Here is a 20,416-nt window from a genome sequence, read left to right on the forward strand (position 1 = left end):
ATCGAACGATCGCCAAGCAATCACTTTACACAGTAAGCCATAAATTTTCATTATCTCTCTTCAACTACTGAAACTACCAAACAGTATAATAACCATTCATTTCTATTCTTTATTCTATCTTTACCTAATGTTTTTTTTTATTAAATGTATTGCATGAATAAGTTTTTCAATTTACAGCATCCTTTTACCAATAGAATACTTAAAGCACAAGGGGTAGATGCTGACCAATAGGAGAGCAGGATCTTATGGGGTGACTAGCATCAGGAACCAATGGGAGAGCGGGAGGATGGTGGCGAGTTTACTCCGCTGGCGGCGCGGGAGTTTTAAAATTGTTCTTGGTGGTCTGGGCGAATCTCAGGACTTTACAGCAACAACCTTTCGTATCTTGAAAACTTTTCGTATGTAGAGCTGTAAAATTTTTCGTATTTGCTTTCGTATCTCGAGTTTTTCGTAAGTTGAGCCTTTCGTATGTCGAGGTACCACTGTACTTACACAATAAGTATTCAATAACATTCACCAAACCCTAAACACTGTTAGCATTCACTGAATACTTATACACTAAACATTCACTTAACTCTAAACTATACATTCACTAAGCACTTAATCATAAACATTCAATTCACTGAATACTTATACACTAAACATTCACTTAACCCTAAACTATACATTCAATAAGCACTTACTCATAAACATTCACTTAAGGGGACCGTCCGCTATGATGTCTATTTTTTTTTATTTATTACGCAAAATACATAATTTTCATATATGTTTTAGATATATATAATACCTTCATCATATAAAAATTTCAAGTCATTTGATCAAAAACTTTTCGTTTTATTAGCAAATATCATGATTTAAAAAAAAAAATTGGTAGAGTTTTCTCCGCTAATATGACATCAGTTGTATTGAAAATCATACCATAAAAACTTCTTTATATACGGAACAATTCTGTGCGACAGAATTTTGATTTTTTAATTTTTTTATTTTTTATGTTTTTTTTTTTTTTTTTTTTTTTTTTTTTTTTTTTTTTTTTTTTTTTGTCTAGACACTCAAAAAATTCTAAAAAAAAAAGAAAAAAAGATATAAAAATTCTGTCACACATAATTATGCGATTTTTATTCCTCTTTCCAATGATATCTTTCTCTCTAAAATTGGATAATAAATAACCGAGTAATGGTTACCGACATGCGCATAAGTATGTTTTTGAGTTATGAGCTCCCAAAGATTTGCTATGTAAATTTTCGCTTTTTTCTTATAAAAGTCAAAACAACATTATTATAATTACTTTATTTGTACTTTTATTGTTGATTTCTACATCAAGGATCGTGGTCCTACCCCTAAAAGTGGTGTTAATACCCTCAGAGTGACACCAGATAATGATGTTGACGGCGAGACATGAGACAATAAGGGCAGCTGAAAACAATAAATTTTCGTGTTTTTCTTTCAGCACACTCCTGGCCTTCGCTAATTTTGCTAGCCATAGTTGCTGAGTAGCCTTCTTGATCTTAGGTAACTTCGGCATTGCTATAAGTTCACTAAGAAGTTATCCTTTTATATAGGTGAGCGAGTCAGAAGCTTCTGACATGTCCAATTTAGCAGTTCTCTGGTATTATAGCAATATTTTACTAGAAATAGTGCTAAAGCAGACATATTTCACGGGAGCGACACGGCTGAGCCCAGAAATAACCGCTCTGAGCAGCTCGCTTCTCACCCAGTGTCACAGTACCTTTCATTGCTACCAGATGTATGAGAATTTCGAAAAAAAATATTTAAAAATTGCTGTATATATATGCAAAAATAAAACGCAAAAACGATTCTGTCAAACTCAAGTCATACAGACGACGCAGTTACGATGACGTCATCATTTAAAAACCGCTATATCTTCATTATTTGTGAAAATAATTGGCTGAAACTTCTGGAAAGCATGCACGGCATGTTTCTGCATAGATACAAGTAATAACTCTATTTTTTATTTTTTCAAGTTGACATGTCATCCGCTATAGCGGACGGTCCCCTTAAACTCTTACCCACTACACCCTAAAAAAAAAAAAATCACATTCATACTAATCCTGTTTTATTGTGGGTTACCAGACCTTTAAAAATGTGAAATCGTCAAGTTGTGTAATAAGGCTAGTTGGAATTTCTCTGACACATCTCAAGGGATTATGGGTCGTTTCTAGTTATGTAAAATAGTTTGGTGTTTGAGTACCATAAGAAAGCAAATTAGTGAACACAGTAAATGACTACTATTCTGAGAGTGATGGAGGCAACCATGGGATTCTTGAGATGAATGAATGACACACACACACACACACACACACACACACACACACACACACACACACACAGAGAGAGAGAGAGAGAGAGGTGATGATGTTGATCTTCAGAAATGTTACCAGATTGTATGACAGAATGATGAAGTTGCCACAAAATGTTAAAGGGAGGCCAAATAAGGAAAATATCTCAAGATAGTACAATTGTAGTCCTTTAGCAGACTGAAATATGTTCCGAGAAGATCCTGAAAACCTCGAGAAATTTGCATTGGATTCCAATGTGTGAATTATATCAACATCTGCACCTGTTTCTGAGTAGGAGTCTAGTGAAATGTCCCTGACCACGCTGCGGATATTCAGCCTTGTGACTAAAGCACCTGACCCAAATGACCCCCCTGAGTGGTGGTAGGGACCCAGGTGTTGGATGCTTGTGGTCTGGGTATTATAGTTCATGATGCCCTTCTTACAATGTGTTGGAAGTTGCAATATTTTGAAGCTTAAATGATGTAGTCAACTTGTTTCTCCTTCTTTCAGAAACTATGATTGGCAAGTGGAATCTTGGACACGCAAAGGAACACCAGAAGATTTGGTCACAGAAGACATTCTTCAGGACCATTTTATTTTTCAAGCTCTCATTTGTTATTGTCATCATGACTCAAGGCATTGAACTGATCAGTGAAGTGTTAGCCCTTAGGTGCAGTATTTAATATGGCTCAGCATGCTTTATTTTTTGCTTGTGTTTCACAGTAGCTTAAGAGCAGCTGTGAAGTAGCTTTGCATGTTTAAGGATATATAGTGTTTGATTAAATTTCTTGTCAGTTTAATGTGTTGAAGGGTAGTTCAGTATATTTCAGGATATTTATTGCTGAAGTGTCTTGTCAGTTTAATGTCAGCCATCGGGTGGCTGAGATTGTAGTAGTAGACAGACCTTATGTAAAAGTCTTATTAGTTTGTATAAGCTCTGTATTAGTTTGTATCAGCTCTGTATGTTGCAGGATACAGATTTATAATCCGAATAAAGTTCAATGAATAAACCCTCAGTGGTCACAGTTTGTGAGCGTAATGTACATGTTTTAAAATCAGTTAGTAATCCAGTAAGCTTCAAAATACATATGTACCATAATTTCAGGAGTACAGTATTGGGCAGACTAATAAGATTAATTATTTGAGATGAATCTTACCTACTGTTAAATTTAGCTCCATCACCCTGCCGATTAGGCAAGTCAGCATTCAAACAAAAAATTGAATGGCTACCCGGACGACTGTCTAGTTTACCTGTTCTCCACCAGGTGAGTTTCGAATGTTTTAGCTTTTGTCAGAGTTCTCCTTGCCGCCATTGCGGTTAGGCAATTGTTAGTATTCTATAAAGTTTGGCTGTTTTACACCTGTTTACGGTATTGTAATTTCATTTTCCTAGGATATCTTCCACCGGAAGCAAAACTAATAACATCAGGCTATGTAGGAATGTTTTTGGTATAACCAGGATGTTGAAATTGGAAGTTGATCAACATTCAGTTTGTACTTGCAAGGGTACAGAGTGTGATCTTGGAACTACTAGATGTGAAGAATGTAGGGAATTGTTCTGAGAAATTTGTGCCTGAATATTTCAGATACAGGTAAGACAGGAAACTAATAGATTGCGAAAGCAATTAGTTAGGTCGGGACTACAACCTGTCAGGCTATCCCTACTCAGACTAGGCATTTTAGTAGGCTAGTATTGACTTACTTTGTAGCTCCGCCTTCTGCTCCCAATTCGGTTCAGGAAAAGCGTAACGAGAAGTTAGAACATCAAACCTATTTGAGTTTGTGAGGAGAATGTTCCGAGTCCTTCCTTAGTGTGCGCTCTTTTCGTGTTCCCTGTTAGTAGTAAGCTGTTGGTGCCCTCATCTGTACGTAGCCTGAGCCTCGGACTGCCCTGCACAGTTGGTAGCGTCTGCTGCCAGGGAACCAGGTTGGTTCTTGGGACAAAGGGATTCTGTGTCCTCCAATACCTACTTCGCCCTTTTCATGGTCTGAATCTCGTTTAAAGCGTTCGCCAAAGGACTGTTAAAGCGATTGCCTAGGACCATTAAAGCGTTCAAGTAAGGACCGTTTCGGTAAGCGTTAATGCTCGCTCCATAGGTACGTTCTGTCGTCTTGAACACCTAGTTTCATATAGGAATGCTTTCAAGTATGTACGTCTGCTTTCGGATGAGGTGGGAAAGTCATCGTAAATCCTCTCCCACTGCCTCCCACTTCTGGCACCTCGTTCTCTTTCCCTCAGTCAACTTGTGCAGACTGCGGACATTGTTGACTCGTGCGGACTTGGCCAAGTCCTGGGTTGCTTAAAACTGTCTTCCTCTCATTGAATCGTGGTGGATGCAATACAGTACTCAGCTGCTGTCACCTCTTAATCAACAATTGTCGCTTTTTTGTCGCCAAGGGTTGCGGAGAAAGAGCAATCCTTTAAGCTCTTTTGTTTACCTCCTTTCGGCAGCTGTCTCCTCCCATTGTCCGCTGATGGATGATGGAAGAAGAGTTTGAATGGAGTTGGAGGAAATCATTTGGGCTGGTCAGCGTTTGTTGCAACACTATGCCTTGCTGTATCCTCATTTTGTTGAGGAAAGAGCCCACATAGAGAATATGTCTTGATTGTCTTAGTGTATTTGGGCGCCTTCTAAATATTGGAGAAGAGAATCAACATTTTCTCCAATTAGAGAGTATTTCATAACTTTTCTCCTTGGACGCACAAATCTCCCTTTGGGTCTGCCTTGGCATGTCGCCTTGTCTTGAAGTTGCAGAGAGCTGAAGGCTGCCTCTTGCTGTACAAATGCTTATTGGTCCTTTAACCATCTTTAGTAGGAGGTTTGCTTTCTTTCTCTTTCCTGTTGGGAAATGAAAACAAGACTGACAGACATGCTGATGGAGTTTCAGTCTAGCTTGAGTTATTACCATTTAGCTATGGTGTCTTGTCTCTGCGACTGCTTAGAGAGGTGGAGACACCAACCCAGCGAGCTTGTGAAGCCAGCTTTAGGGTTTGTCGCCAGCGGGAGTTTTTAGTGAGGAAACATGTAACTAAAACAAGTAACTCATTTCTGATGCTGCAGGGTAATGTCATGCTTATACTCACTCGGTTTGGAAGAAGTGAGAACACTTTCGCTTCCTGTCTGATTATGCAGTTCGGTTTAAGACAATAAGGGATTATCTATTGGTAGTCATATTTTACACCTTTCGGGGATAAGTGCAGACTCAGGTATGGGATACGGACAGTTGTAACCTCCTAACATGCATGGAGAGACTTAGGACCAGTATGTTACAAGGTGGAGACGGTGAAGGGCAGTTGTGATTCTTTTTTGGTTGTTCTCCACTGGTTTAATGTCCCTCTTATAGCTTCCTATATCATCAGCAGAAATCTCTCGCAAATTTCTTTTTAGTAGGAGATTGTATATAGAGGGAATGATGGTCCAAGGGTAATTCTTTAGGATGAACTCCATAAGTAATTGGAGATATTTTTGGACGTTTGGAGACTGAATAACAGGAAGTGTCTGCCCACATACTTGTTGGTTTTCTAGCATGGTTTTAGTGCCTTTCCAAAGAATGGTGAGACTTGTGGTACACATGCAGAATGTATTTAATTTATGTACCAATACATCCACAGTCATGCAAGTTCCTTCAAGATGTTTTTACAAGAAGGTATTGCCGTTCTGTGCACTTTGTTTGGGTAAGTGTGCAGCCCTTTATAAGTTATGTCAGGGACTTGTTGCCCATTGGTGGATGGTGTCAACTTTAGGAGCAAGACACTTCTACTGGATCCAGTGATTCAAGCTGCCACTCTGTCAACAGCTTCCAAAGCAAGGACTGTTGCTACTTCTGGCCCAAGTTCTATGCATTATATTTTTAATTCTCTATATCCCCATTCGTATCTAGTGATGTGGGGATGATACTTAATTATGCATGCTTGTCAGTCAAAGATGAATAGGCATGTGCTGCTTGAATAATTTAGGCCTGAAGGAAACTTTCTATACAGTAAAGGCTTTTCCTTATTAGGAAACAGGGCCTCACTGGGGATATTTTCAGATAATCATGCTCAATTAATGTACATTTTCAGCGTAAGAATTACAAATAAAGTTAATTTAATTTGTAAGTAATCCAGAACCAACTTTGGCTCCAGGACTGTAGGAGGGACTCTATAACCAAGAATTGTCAATTTCGTTCTTAAACCAAAGTCCAGGTTTTGGTCTTTTCCCTCTGTCATGCAACACAGAGTTTAACTAGTGTCATTACACTTTCATGCAACATAGAATGGTCAACACTACACCTGGTAAAACTTTTTAGATGTCAGGGCAGTGGAAAGACATCAGGATGCTTAGCAGGTTTATTCCCGGTCAGAAACAAAGTCTTTGTGGGAAGTTTGCTGCTTTGAGTGAAATGAAACAACATATTGGTTTGATCATTCAATCTGTGGAAGGACAGTGTTTTAGCAATTGGGGATTCAGGAAGAGCAACTGCCTAAAAGGGCCTTTACATCCGTAAGTTGGGCACTTGGTGTGGATTTAAGGAGCACTCATTTAGACCTCCTAGCATGTAGATGAACAGGGACATCCAAATGATTTCTACTTTTTGATGGCCCTCAGGCTTGAGCAGTGGATGTTTCCTTAAATTTGACCTAATTCAGACTCAATAGGCCTGCCCCTTGTATCTACTCTGAATACTATTGAGCAATTTCAAGTTCAAGAATTGCTCAGTGTCTCCTGTAGAGCCCTTGTAGCCTCAGGGCAAAACTTTTCAGAATTTCCAATGCTCTCAGTAGTCTCTCATTCTTCCATTGAGAAGAAATCATCTCTACTACACGATTCCATACACTTCCATTAACTTAGGCATCTCCTTAACTGCTCGGAGATGTTAGAATGTCCCCTCCCAATAATAAGATTTTCAAGTTATCAAAGAACCTGTCCTTAATTTAAAACTGCCATGGCCTGGGGTCAGAAGCAGTGGTCTGTGTATTGCTGAGGGTTCCATTCTAGAGGAATTTTCGGTACCTGGAACCTTGTAGACGTCTGTGTTTTCTGTTTAGAGGAGATAAGACGCTTCACTGTCTACGTACTTCCAAAGTTATCGTTCCATATGTACTTTCCTTGGTATTGCATCAAGTACTTTTAGATCTTGCTGAGGACCAGCACTGTTAGGTGTTGAGATTGAAGCCCCTTCATCTCTATATCAGTCTCTCTCTGGAGTTCTGATACAGGTCTAAACTTTATCTTAATTTACTGTAAAACCTTTTTTTGTTCATGAAACTTACCTGTCAGATATATATATAGCTGTATTTTCTGAAGACCGACAGAATTTAAAAAACTTCCGACACACGCAGTGGTCGGCCAGGTGGTTAGTACCCATTCCCGCCGCTGGGAGGCGGGTATCAGGAACCATTCCCATTTTCTATTCATAATTTTTCTGTCGCCGGTGCTGAAAACACCTGTTTTCAGTACCTCCGTCTTAGGATTTTGGAAACTTCATTGCCGCTAAGTATCCTAATTGTCTTTTGATTTATTTACTTGGATTTGTGGCTAGGCATACGCTATCTTAAATTGATTTGAATTTGATTCATTTTTGCATAAGATATCTGAATCTAGTTAGGCTAGTTTCAGAGGGGGTTGTCTGCAAAGATAGGGTGTGGCTACCGAAAGCTTCGGTAGATCTGCACTTGGTATGCACGAGGGGTATGGGTCTTGCTTCTTTGTTGAGATATGTCATGTAAGGAGTGTGAGACTTTGTCTATTCCGTAAGGAAGACGTATGATTCGTATGTACGCAATTAATCAGTAAACATGTCTAATCCGTAAAGGAAAAAGTATGATTCGTATGTACGCAATTAATCAGTAAACAAAAGTCAGGGTAGTGAACCTGCTAACCTTCCTGTAGACTTTATTTTGCCTAACCCTATAGTATGGCCTACGGGTTATGAATATGTCTGCGAGAGGTGATCGCTCTCCTTCATTGTTGTGAAGAGTGCTACTTCTGTTATTGTTACTCCTAACCCTGTAATGTTGCCTTCGGGCCCTAAAACAGTGTCTGTAGAGATTATTGCCCTTTCTCTTATACTCTTTCGATTCGTAACTTAGAATCGAAAGTGCTTGCTTTAGAGAGCAATAGTGAAGTGGCTAAGTGCAGTGACCAGTGCCCCTTGTGTAGTGGAGGGTGCGTCAGATCGGCCTTATAACGCCTCTAGGTCTAGACCTCTGTCGGACTCCCAGGACCACAGGGAGAGGGCATGTCGAAAGCCGAAGGAGGGTTACGAGGAACCCCCACCGATCTGGCGTACCTTCGGCAGTTTCTGATGAAAATCCCCACCGACTGCCAACCAAAAGTTCGTGCACGTGCACGAATCCTGAAGGATTGCTTCTCGTCCTCCGAGGCGTCCTCATCCCCGCGCAAGGGTTTGGAGCTCTCGGAAGGACTCGCAGCCCTCTAAGAAGCTTTAGAGAAGAGGACGCTTCTCGTCCTCTCTCTCGTCAGGAGGGAACGTCAGATCCGCCCCATAATGCCTCTAGGCCTGGACCTCTGTCGGACTCCCAGGACCAGGGAGAGGGCATGTCGAAAGCCGAAGGAGGGTTACGGGGAACCCACATCGATCTGGTGTCCCTTCGGTAGGACCTGTTGACGCTTCCCAGGCTGCGGAAGATCGTGCACATGCACGAATCTCGAAGGATTGCTTCTCGTCCTCCGAGGCGTCCTCCCCGTGCAGGGGTTGGAGCTCTCGGAAGGACTCGCGCCCTCTAAATAGAAGCTTTATAGAAGAGGACGCTTTACTTCCCCTCTCTCTCTCGTTATGCGTTTCAGTGAGAAGTAAGAAGGCGAACGTCGCCTGATCACGTGTACGTCTTTTCACCGAGAAATATGAAAAAGAAGGCAGTTTCTCTCGCTTGTTTTGACGCCTGTCAGGAGCGTGACGCTTTTCTGCACGCTTCTTTTGACGCTTGGCTTGGACGGGACGTTCGGATGGACGCCAGGCGCGCGCGGGTGCACGCCAAGCGCGCACCAGTGGACGCCGAGCGCACGCCAGTGGATACCGAGCGCGCGCCGCGGGCGCCAGTGGACGCCGAGCGTGCTCGCTGCTCGCCAGTGGACGCCGAGCGTGCTCGCTGCTCGCCAGTGGACGCCGAGCGCGCAGCACGCCAGGTGTGTCGCCTGGCTGAACGTTTCTGTTGAACTCTTCAAGCTCTTGTTTACGATTTGGGCCTCAAGAATTTTTACCTCTACCTTCGGTGATACCTTATACCTCACATGCAAAGAATGTGAAGTAAGCAGTGGTTCGGAGGAAGCTTAAAGTGAACAGACAACTTCGTCTTCGAAACCCAGCAAGACCTCGGGTTTCGTGAATTCAAGAGGTCTCTGTCAATATTATATTGCTTTTCGCAAAGGTGGATGGAGTTAAGGAAAGCTCAAGGGAAGATCTCGTTTTCTCTACCGCAGTCAAGACTTTGCGATAAGGCAGTTACGGGTTATGTAAAGGCTCGACGTCTCGGCGACGTTCAGTAGGATTCTTGCAAAGGCATTCATCAAAAGGACGCTCTTCAGGAAAGCGCAAGACAGGACTTCCTTTGCCATACTGCCAATAAATTTTAAGCTTTAGCAGGCATTAGTTGTGATACGGGAGAGGAAGCTGGTTGGAGAGTTTCTTCCTCTTCCCAAGATAATTTTGCAAGCTTTTTAGCCCATCTGAAAGGGTTTTTCAGATGATAGATTTTGTTAGTTTCTAGTCGGGACTACGCTGCCGAATTGAACATCGTCGTTTCTACCTGCCGTAAGCCCTGTCTCTTAACAGGATTCTTGCCCCTTTCCTCGTTTGAGACGGGAATCGGAAAAATTAAAATGCTCGACTTCCTGGATTACGTTTTGTCAATTCAGTGACTTTCCCCCATTGACAATATACTATCGTTTTGTCAAGTAAGTGGGTATCCCCTCATTGACAAAATATCTCTTTGTCCCGTAAATGGGTTAGTTCTCATTGACAAACATCTCTTTAACTTAATATTGCGTAAGCGAATAAGCTCTTATTGACAAGATTCGGAAGAGCTCTCATTTGTCATTCGCAGACTCGTACAAGAAATAGACTTGTAGACTACGTCAATGAACGCTTATGTCCAATAACATAAGAAGCTTGAGCTGTCTGCTTCGATTCTCTAAGTTTTGTTCATGAAACTTGCCTGTCAGATATGTATGTAGCTGTATTTCCGAATTCAGCTATATATATGTCTGCCAGGTAAGTATGAACAAACTTTATTGTGATATAATAAAATATTTTGCCTTGCGTTATTTTACTACTGGTTGGTTCAAGTCATACACGCTTGCTGTAGTTACCTCTTCGGATGGCAACCGAGAGGTCTATTGTCTTATTTTAAGGACATTTAATCGTTACTCCCTGCAGCCTTCCAGGAGTTTCCGATTTATCTTTTACCGTTGTATGGTAGTGTTCTGACGACACAAACGCATCTATATATTTAGCGTTTTCTGTTTCACTTAAATATACCAGCTTGAGAGTCTCTTTTTGCTCAAAAAATAACGAACCTATTTCTTCGTAGAATAGGGTAGCTGGCAACCCAGACATAAAGTTAAGAGACGATGTTCGTAAGCTGCTGGCTGCTGCTGTCCAATCCAAGTCAACCGAGCCAGTAACAGATCGTGCGCTGTCATGCGCGGTAGGTTACGTCTCTCTCTCCTGCGGGATTGACTGACTAACCGTATCTCTGTGCTGGCGGTTACGTCTCTCCTGCGGGATTGACTGACTAACTGTATCTCTGTCCTACAATCACGGACTTTAGCCTAAGATTGAGGGGATTTCTTACGTGAATGAATAAACGTTGCATTCGTTTTGCCTTACTATGTTCAACAGAGTTATCTCTTAATCCTTTCGGTGCTCGTTACCGCACGGTATAGAACTACGAGTCTACCGCAACATTGCACTTTTATATGCTCTCCTGCTTAGGCAAAGCGCAGCCTTATTAGGGAAGTAAGCATACTCGGGGAGGGAATGGATGAGCTTGCTGGGGACCATTTCCTTCCTGAAGAAGTTTGTTTCCCCGAATAGACTGCAATTCAGACCACAGTTTTTTCCTACCGGGAAACTGAAATATTATTCAAGATCTAGGAATGATTCTGAACATCTCTCAGTGCGTCTTTCACCTGAGGTGATAGAAAGAAGGTGCCGGACATCTGGATAGGGTTTCAGATGTCCTGGATCTTAATCTGAAAGAAGTAAATGCAATTCGGTCGTCCCTCCAGTCCACGAAACGAGTTTTTGGAACCAGTGGTCCACATCAACTCTGATATTCCACAGCTCTCTCATATCTTAAGAAGTATCTTCTCTCGGTCCCTGCTCGAGTTTACGAGAGAGCCTATTATAACAACATGCGTAGAATGTAACGATCCTCTAGTGGTTCGTTACACGATTGCAAAAGTCCGTACGAATCGTCTCGATCGACGGCAGCAACTTTTGACTTCCGAGTGGAATCTTTCTTTAGAAGTAAGTTGAGAGTTGTGGAGACTTTAGGGACGCCCTTTCATTCTTCTCTTCGATATGTTGAGGACGAAGAGGCTTCTTCTCTGCTCCCTTTTTCTCTGCTCCCTTTTTCTCGATCCGGGATCGGTACCATTAAACGCCATCCTATGATATTAAACGGGGATGGATGTTTAGTCTCTTTTCCCCTTTTTCAATCGCTTAGGAAATGTAATAAGAGGATTTATGACGTCACAGGGAGCGACAATGACGCTGATCGCCCCATGTTGGCCTTCAGGATCCTGGATTCACAGAGGTCACGTCCTTCCTAGTTCACTTTCCAAGGACCTTTTCCGAGAGAGTCGGTCTACTCTAACTCGAAAGGTACCTATAACCTCTCCGCTCTGAGTCTAACAATGTTCAGACTATCGAGATGTTGACAGGAATAAGATTACCGTCTTCCATTTCCGTCAGAAGAATGGGATAAGCTGGCATTCACAACTATTAAAGAATACGCAAATATGTTGTTGACGGCTTTTGGGCTCAGAAATTTGCGTCTGTCAAACAACAAAGCCCTACACGATCTTTGAGTTCTGTGGAATCTCGAAACTCGCTCACCATCTACTTTTTGTCTCACCTGTTTTCTCGGAGTCAGACACTCGTGCGAGATCAGGCGACATATAGTAGCCCTGAGTTTCTTGTTGACGAAGTCGGTTGCGTTTATACACCCCCGATGATCGTGTAACATGAGACCAGGTTGGACTGTCAGGCATTCTTCCTTCGGGACTGAATCGCCTTTTTGCTCCTCGCTCCTTTCTTCTGGCACCAGAAGCTCGAGTCAGGAGTTGATTCGCTGGCGACGTTGGGTTGCGTTGATACACCCCCCAAGGTTTGCTTAGATTGAATCGCCCAGGCAGTCCAGACACTCATCCTTCAGAGAAGAATAGTGCCTTATGGTCTTCAGGGTACAGCCTTGCTGTCCTTGATTCGTCTGACTGGTCAACTGGTCGGTCACCTGACTTAAGTACAGACGGACTGACTGTGCATGTCCAGATCGAAGCTTTCAATATGGAACTTAGACGTAGTCTGAAGTTCTTGATGTCAAAGCATTCGAACCTCTCCTACCTGTTAACTTCTTGCATGTGATCAGGAAGGCCTTCTTCTAACCACCCTAGATACGACAAAGAGGGTTAGTGAGATTTTAAGCCATCGTCACAAGTTTTGGCTTTAGAGAACACAAGGCGGTGTGCTCTCTAAGCCTTTCGTTGTGGCCTAAGAATGGAAACCCGTTTTGTCCTGGGCCAGGAGCTTGGAAGCAAGGATGGCACAAGTTAGTGGGCAGGAGCCAGAGAGAGTCCTGTGCCCTGTCAGGTCTCTCAAGTTTTATCTACATAAAACTCAAGAAAGTCGAAGTCATTCGGGCAATCTGCAGTGTTTCCGAAAAAGACCAGGACTTGCCCATATCGAAGAACACCCTGGCTTTAGTGTTAAGGAGTTCTTTCAAAAATGCGTCCTTCATTGCGTTTGCACAAAGATTTGAAAATCATTTTTATCTGAATGCTCACGAGGTGAGGGCGCGGCCTCGGAAGCATTTCAACAGAGCATGGCACTCAGCAACATCCTGAGTACCATGTTTTAGCGAAGCAACTCTGTGTTCACGTTCACACTCCCGCGAGATGTGAAGATGGCATATGAGATCTGCTGCTCGCTAGGGCCATACGTGTCTGCAGACACAATCTTGGGGGCAAGAAGTACCACTCATCCTATCCTGTAGAAAATGGTTAGGAAGAGCTCTTAATTTAGTTGTTGAGTCGCCGACAACGGCGACTTCTTAACTCTTAAGCCCTTAGTTAAACACACCTTAACTTTGGCTAGGTTGGTCAGGTGGTGATATATATATATATATATATTTATTTACTTACTTAGCCCTCATGGTATGGTCAATATGGTCTAGTCACATTGTGGTCACGCCCCCGTTGACAGATCATCTGGAGTGCACCAGCTTTATAGGTCTCTACCTTGCTGGCAACTCTAGTAAAGCAGAAGCAGACTTGGGTGACAGTAATCACGAAGTCAGCTATGCTAACAGGTGGAACCAAGATGTAAATCATCTGCATGCATTTGTTTCCCAAAATCCTTCTATTCTGTCCCTTCCCACCTCCAATGGTGGGATTCAGCTATATATATATCTGACAGGTAAGTTTCATGAACAAAATGATATTGTTATGATACAATAAAGTTTGTTCATACTTACCTGGCAGATATATATAATCAAGTACCCACCCACCTCCCCTCAGGGGACAGTGGAAATAAAAATTATGAATAGAAAATGGGAATGGTTCCTGATACCCGCCTCCCAGCGGCGGGAATGGGTACTAACCACCTGGCCGACCACTGCGTGTGTCGGAAGTTTTTTAAATTCTGTCGGTCTTCAGAAAATACGGCTATATATATATCTGCCAGGTAAGTATGAACAAACTTTATTGTATCATAACAATATCATATTTAGCACTATCAGCTGTTAATAAGTAAATTACTTCTCTTCTCCACCCCCTTCTTTAAGCTGGTGTAAAGGGAATGCTATTTTAGCTTTCTGCCTTAGAGCTGAGGGTGATATTAAGGTTATGCTTTACAGTGCCCTGTAAGAATTCCAATGCAACCCTTTAGTGGGGAAGAAGAGGAAACTTCTCTATCCTGTTGGGGCATTTAAATTTAAAGGTTAAACCTAGAACATTTTATCATCCTTTTAGAAACCTTGAACATCTTTGTCAAAGGTAAATGCTGGTAGAGGCAAGTTAAACTTTGGTTTCGTAGTTTTAAGAAACATAGATGATGTTGGCAAAGGTTAAGCCTGGAAGAGGCATAAATCAACCTTTTGTTTTGTGGTTTTAGAAAACCTAGTTCTCTTTGCCAGTGGTTAAGCTTGAAGGCAAAGTTAACTTTTTGTTTTGTGGTTTTAGAAAACCTAGAATGTATTTGTGAAGGTTAAGCCTGGAAGAGGCAAAGTGAACCTTTTGTGTTGTGATTTTTAGAAACTTATAACGCCTTTGCCAATGGTTAAACTTGAAGGCAAAGTTAACTTTTTGTTTTGTGGTTTTAGAAAACCTAAATGTATTTGTTAAGTTAAGCCTGGAAGAGGCAAAGTGAACCTTTTGTGTTGTGATTTTTAGAAACTTATAATGCCTTTGCCATTGGTTAAACTTGAAGGCAAAGTTAACTTTTTGTTTTGTGGTTTTAGAAAACCTAGAATGTATTTGTGAAGGTTAAGCCTGGAAGAGGCAAAGTTAACCTTTTTTGTTGTGATTTTTTAGAAACTTTGCCAAGGAACACAAGGTCCTCTGTCATGCATTGGATAGGCATGAGAACTAGCTCCATATATTCTACCTTTATTGAAGGTAAACATTCATAATGTGAACAGCAGTTGCAACTTCATTTAGTGTTAAGTCAATTTGTTGCTCCGGAATAGGATTTATATGGTACAGTAAAGGTACAATTTAGTTTTTACCTGATCACTTCCTTAAGTACTATACAGAATTGCGTTTGAAAACAGTAAAGCCCTTCATCCGCTACTAGTAGTGGGTAGTAGTCTTTTCCTGAACCAAAAAACAGAGCAAGCTTTAGGCTCTTTTGTATTTATAAAACCCCGGGTTTTGATATTTTGGGAAGAGTGAAGGTACAAATTTTGTATAGGAGCGTACCTTTATATTGTAAAGGTATTTTATAGGGCTTTTGGAAATAGGCACAGGGGTCCCTCATACCACTTGCATTTCATTCTGGCTGAATCGAAGGGGTTTTCTCTTCAAGGCTGCTCTTTGCTGCATATGTATGAGAGCCTTGCTCCCTGAATGGAATCCAGCTTCTGGTGGTAGTAAAATCCACCAAGGATTCCAGATCAGGTGAGAATGTTTTGGGTTTCGTATAAGAAACCTTTAGCTCGAATGGCTGAGTGGAATTTTGTCTAGCTCACTACCCACCATCTTCCTCTTAATGTGGGAATCAGCTAACTTTAACAGTAGGTAAGATTCATATCAAATGATATAAATTTTCATAATAAAATTTATTATTTGGATACTTAACTACTGTTAAAGTAGACCCACCCAGCCTCTCCACAACTTAGTGGGCTGTCAAGGAGAATTCTGACAAGAGCTAAAACAACTGAAACACACCTGGTGGAGAACAGGTAAACTAGAGTCATCCAGGCAGCCATTCGATTTTTGTTTGTTTGAATGCAGACTCACCTAATCAGCGGTGAGGATATAGCTAAATTTAACAGTAGGTAAGTATCCAACCAAAATAATAAATTTTATTATGAAAAAATTTATATTTTTTCCTTACTTCTCAGTATGCAAGTCAAGAAGACCTATACTTATTATAGGCTGCACTTGAATGTTGTCTAGATTTTGACAAGTAGCAAAGTCTGTTAAGTAACCAAGTCCCCTACTTATACCCTGCACTGCAGTATTAATATCTAGGTTTCTGATAAGTAACAGAGTCTTTAGTAACAATGATCCTACATTGCATCCTGCGCTTGAAAGAAAGAAATATTTGCAAAGTATCTCTAACTAACAGTAACTACAGTAATATCACGCAGTTTCTGGCCTAAACCAACCTGTATGTGACACATACCATTCGAACTTCAGAGATTTGTTGAAAAGTATCACTTTTGAAATGGCAGCATATCAAAAAATGAATCATAACTATTTTCCTCCTCTCCTCCTCCTCCTCCTCCTGCTGTTAGTGACCTTGTCTCGTAAGAAACTTCTCTACATAATAGTGAATGTTAAGGGGAATTTGACGTATAGAAATAATGAGCAGGAAGGAAGAACAGACATTGTTATCAGAAATTGGAAGAATGTATCAAGTAATTTGACAGAAGTAGAGAGCATCTTTATTTCCAACTGATTTTATAGTTGTATACTTATGATGCAATCATTTGTTACTCATTTTCACAGTTCTAAGTTTTACAGATGCCAGCAAGCTTATTTGTATATGTAGTGGATTACCAAAAATGCATCAAGTATTGCATGATTGTGTCTAGAATTACAGGTATTTCCAGTAGACCGTAAAATGTAAGCGTTTATAAATAGGATACTATGTCAAATTGACAAGTGTTGCACTTGATTAGGTCCAGGTACTATGTGGTTGACCTCTTGGTCACTCACATGGTGTACTTGGGCATTATTCAAGGGGGTATGAGGCATCCCTCAGGTCCCCAGCTGCTCCTGCTGCTGCTACAACCACTTTCTTGTTTTAAAGCATTTTACTTTCCCTCTGTTCCCTCTTCCATCTTGCTCTCCAAACTCTCCAGTTCCTTCTTTTCACTGTCTGAAGTACTGAATGGCTGAAAGTGCCTCTTCAGTGCTTGGCTTGGGAGCTAAATTTTCATAGACCAAATCACCTTTAATTCACCCCCAGATTTTGGTGTTGCATGAACACTGTTCAGGGTTTTCCAAATGTACTCGCTATCCATGTAGCACCATTAATTTTAGCACACTATTAGCACAATGTAATCTTGATTCACTGAAAGCTTTTGCGTCAGTAGATCAGCTGGGAAAAATAGGGTTATGCATATCAGTCAACCACTCTAGCAAGAAATAATTGCCATATGGTAGACTTAAGATATGGCTGAATAATCAAAATAAATCCTCAGTTGTTATTATTTAGTTATTTTATTTTATTTTATTTTTTTTTTTTTTTTTGTCTATCACAGTCATACAATTCGACTGGGTGGTATTTATAGTGTGGGGTTCTGGGTTTTTATCCTGCCTCCTTAGGAGTCCATCACTTTTCTTACTATGTGCACCGTTTCTAGGATCACACACTTCTGCATGAGTCCTGGAGCTACTTCATCCTCTAGTTGTTCTAGATTCCTTTTCAGGGATATTGGGATCGTGCCTAGTGTTCCTATGATTATGGGTACAATTTCCAGTGGCATACCCCATATCCTTCTTATTTCTATTTTCAGGTCTTGATGTTTATCCATTTTCTCCCTCTCTTTCTCTTCAACTCTGGGTGTCCCATGGTATTGCGACATCAATGAGTGATACTTTCTTCTTGATTTTGTCAATCAACATCACGTCTGGTCTATTTGCACGCATCACCCTGTCTGTTCTGATACCATAGTCCCAGAGGATCTTAGCCTGATCGTTTTCTATCACTCCTTCAGGTTGGTGTTCATACCACTTATTACTGCAAGGTAGCTGATGTTTCTTGCACTGGCTCCAGTGGAGGGCTTTTGCCACTGAATCATGCCTCTTTTTTGTACTGGTTCTGTGCAAGTACCAGACATTCGCTTGCCATGTGGTTTATGATTTCATTTTTCGTATTGCACTTCCTACATATGGGAGATGTTATTTCCATCTATCGTTCTTTGAAGATATCTGGTTCTTGGGGCCTGATCTTGTACTGCTGTTATCATTCCTTCAGTTTCCTCTCCCCTCTGTAGCCATTGCCATGTGTCGTCGCTGGCTTGTTCTTTAGTCTGTCTCATGTATTGTCCGTGCAATGGTTTGTTGCACCAGTCCTCTGTTCTGATTGTCATTCTCCTGTCTGTATATTTCTGACTCTTCGTCTACTTTTATCAGTCCTTCTTCCCATGCACTCTTTAGCCACTCGTCTTCACTGGTTTTCAGATATTGCCCTAGTGCTCTGTTCTCGATGTTGACGCAGTCCTCTATACTTAGTAGTCCTCTCCCTCCTTCCTTTCGCGTTATGTATAGTCTGTCCGTATTTGCTCTTAAGTGTAGTGCTTTGTGTATTGTCTTTGTGGTGGGATCACAAGCTTAAAAAAACAAGCAGGCAGGCAAACCCCCCCCCCCCCAAAAAAAAAAAAAAAAAAAAAAAAAAAAAAAAAAAAATAAAAAAAAATAAAAACTAATCAATCCAGCTACCAATCTCACCTTCAGTCTCATTTTCCTCTTTACACCACAGAATACACACAGGACAATTGACCTACCTACACAAGAACAAAAAAACACAAACACATGTACTCTTCCAACTGCAGATACTCAGGGCTATGCTGTGCTGTCTGCCAGTCGAGGTCGCCGAGATACCAACAACAAACCTCAGTGGCGTGGTTGGTTTGGTGTTTACTTCTCAACTCAGTGGTCGCAGGTTCGATTCTCAGCCATTCCATTGAGGAGTGAGAGATGTGTATTTCTGGTGATAGAAGTTTACTCTCGACGTGGTTCGGAAGTCAGGTAAAGCCATTGGTCCCGTTGGTGAATAACCATACTGGTTCCATGCAACGTAAAAACACCATACAAACAAAAGCCAACAACAACAAAGACACACACAACAACACCCAAGGACCACAACTCATCAACACAGCAAACCAACAAGGAACACAACCACAACTCAACAACACAACAACAAAAAAGGAACACAACCACAACCCAAGACCACTGTACAAACAATCGCCAACAACACAACAAGCACACACACACACACACCTGCTAACAACAAGAAACTTCAACAGCTCCCCAACAACAACCCTCAACCATAACAACTCACATATAACTCAACAGAAACTCACAAGCACAACAAATTTAACAACACAGGCACAACAACTCCAGAGCAAATATCATGAAACTTAACAATAACTAACAACAAATCAACAAAACAAAACTTAACTGACTTTCAATGCCTTCAATAGACTGCTGCCGGCACCACTGACTAACACAGGGTATGACCAAAGACTGACTTAAGACCAAAAACTCCCTGAAACACAGAACTCTAACAACTCAAAACTCCAACAGCACCAACAGACAACCCAGAACTTTTATCTTATTTCTGGCGTTTTTTACTTGAGTATCGCCTTGAGTCTCTGCATATATTCTTTCATGATCGTGTCCTTCATCTCTCGGTGTTTTATATCCCCTCCTTCCGTTATTCTCAGGTATTTGTATCCCGTCTCATCTATGTGTTTGATGTTGCTCCCATCCCTTCAGTCCTTGTTACTTTGCCCTTTTGTATGTTGACTAAGGCAAATTTTTTTATTCCAAACTCCATCCTGATGTCCCCAGATACAATCCTTACACTCTGGATTAGGGTATCTATTTCCTTGATGCTCTTACCATGCAGCTTGATGTCGTCCATGAACATCAGATGGTTAATTCTGTTGCCTCCTTTCTCGAGTTAGCACCCAGCATCCATCTTCTGCAGTACTTTTGTCATGGGAATCATGGCTACTACGAACAGTAATTGGGACAGTGAGTCACCTTGGAAGATCCCTCTCCTGATATTAACCTCTGCCAGTCTTATTCCAGAGCTTGTAAGTTGTGCGTTGTATTTTTGAGGAAGCTGATGGTATTTTCCTCTGCCCCTTATATTTTCAGGCATTCCATTAGCCATGTGTGTGGTATCATATCGAAGACTTTCTTATAGTCAGTCCATGCCATGCTTTGGTTGGTTTTCCTTCTACTGTTTTTCATTACCATTTTGTCTATCAGAAGCTGGTATTTTGTGCCCCTACACTTCCTTCTGCAGCCTTTCTGTTGGTGGAGGATGTTGTTTGTCTCCTCCAGTTAGTTGTATAGCCTTTCGCTGATGATACCTGTTAGTAACTTCCACATTATTGGTAGGCAGGTGATAGGCCTGTAGTTACTGGCTATATTTCCCTTACTCTTATCTTTTTGAACTAAGGATGTTCTCCCTGTGGTCATCCGTTTGGG

At 41.3% G+C, this 20,416-nt stretch overlaps 1 protein-coding gene across 23 annotated transcripts in view; it reads left to right on the forward strand.

Annotated features, from left to right (window-relative positions):
* LOC135215277 (uncharacterized) overlaps positions 1-20,416 on the forward strand; it is a 524,407-nt gene that overhangs the window by 201,593 nt on the left and 302,398 nt on the right. For 21 of the 23 annotated variants that reach the window (XR_010314640.1, XR_010314645.1, XR_010314642.1 and 18 more), the window contains one exon: positions 2,808-2,967. The exons of the other annotated variants lie outside the window; for them this stretch is intronic. The gene's annotated coding sequence lies outside the window, so the exon portion shown is untranslated. The remainder of the gene's footprint in view (positions 1-2,807; positions 2,968-20,416) is intronic. 23 annotated transcript variants of the gene reach the window in all.

Source organism: Macrobrachium nipponense, chromosome 5 (genome assembly GCF_015104395.2).
Source record: "Macrobrachium nipponense isolate FS-2020 chromosome 5, ASM1510439v2, whole genome shotgun sequence".
Taxonomy (NCBI): domain Eukaryota; kingdom Metazoa; phylum Arthropoda; class Malacostraca; order Decapoda; family Palaemonidae; genus Macrobrachium; species Macrobrachium nipponense.